Here is a 1,004-nt window from a genome sequence, read left to right as displayed (position 1 = left end):
TTACCATGTTGGTCAGGCTGGTCTTGAACTCCCAACCTCAGGTGATCCACCCGCCTTGGCCTCCAAAGTGCTTGGATTACAGGCGTGAGCCACTGTGCCGAGCTCTTTTTTTTTCTTTTTTTTTTTTTGAGACAGTCTCATTTTGTTGCCCAGGCTGGAGTGCAGTGGCCCAATCTCGGTTCACTGCAACCTCCACTTCCTGGGTTCATTCAATTCTCTGCCTCAGTCTCCCTAGTAGCTGGGATTACAGGCTCCCACCACCGTGCGTGGCTAATTTTTTTATATTTTCACTATCTTGGCTAGGCTGGTCTTACAACTCCTGACCTCATGAATCAACCACCTCAGCCTCTCAAAGGGCTGGGATAACAGGCGTGAGCCATATACTGAAACCCTGTCTCTACTAAAAATACAAAAATTAGCCTCCCAGCTACTTGGGAGGCTGAGGCATGAGAATCGCTTGAATCTGGGAGACAGGTTCGAGTGAGCTAAGATTGTGCCATTGCACTTCAGCCTGGGCAACAGAGTGAGACTCTGTCTCAAAATAAATAAATAAATAAATAATAAAATGAAATGAAGTCAACTTATAGAACAAACTATACAAAGAAAAAATTAAAATATACGTTAAAAAGTAAAATAAAAACAGGGTGGCAGTGGCTCATTCCTGTAATCCTAGCACTTACAGAACAAACTATACAAAGAAGAAAGTTAAAACATAAGTTAAAAAGTAAAATAAAGGTAGGGCGGCAGTGGCTCACTCCTGTAATCCTAGCACTTTGAGAAGCCAAGGCAGGCAGATCTCGTGAGGCCAAGAGTTTGAGACCAGCCTGGGCAACAAGGCAAAACCCTGTCTCTACTAAAAATAGAAAAAAATTAGCTGGGCACAGTCGTGTTTGTCTGTAATCCCAGCTATTTGGGAGGCTGATGCATGAGAATTGCTTGAACCCAGGAGGCAAAGGTAGCAGTGAGCCAATATCACCACTGCATTCCAGCCTGGGTGACAGAGT

At 44.2% G+C, this 1,004-nt stretch overlaps 1 protein-coding gene across 2 annotated transcripts in view; it reads left to right on the top strand.

The window, feature by feature from the left end:
- Positions 1–1,004, top strand: part of HAVCR2 (hepatitis A virus cellular receptor 2) — a 55,711-nt gene that overhangs the window by 48,913 nt on the left and 5,794 nt on the right. The window lies entirely within an intron of this gene.

This window comes from Cebus imitator, unplaced genomic scaffold, assembly GCF_001604975.1.
Source record: "Cebus imitator isolate Cc_AM_T3 unplaced genomic scaffold, Cebus_imitator-1.0 Scaffold616, whole genome shotgun sequence".
Lineage (NCBI taxonomy): Eukaryota > Metazoa > Chordata > Mammalia > Primates > Cebidae > Cebus > Cebus imitator.
This window is presented reverse-complemented; position numbering and strand designations above follow the sequence as displayed.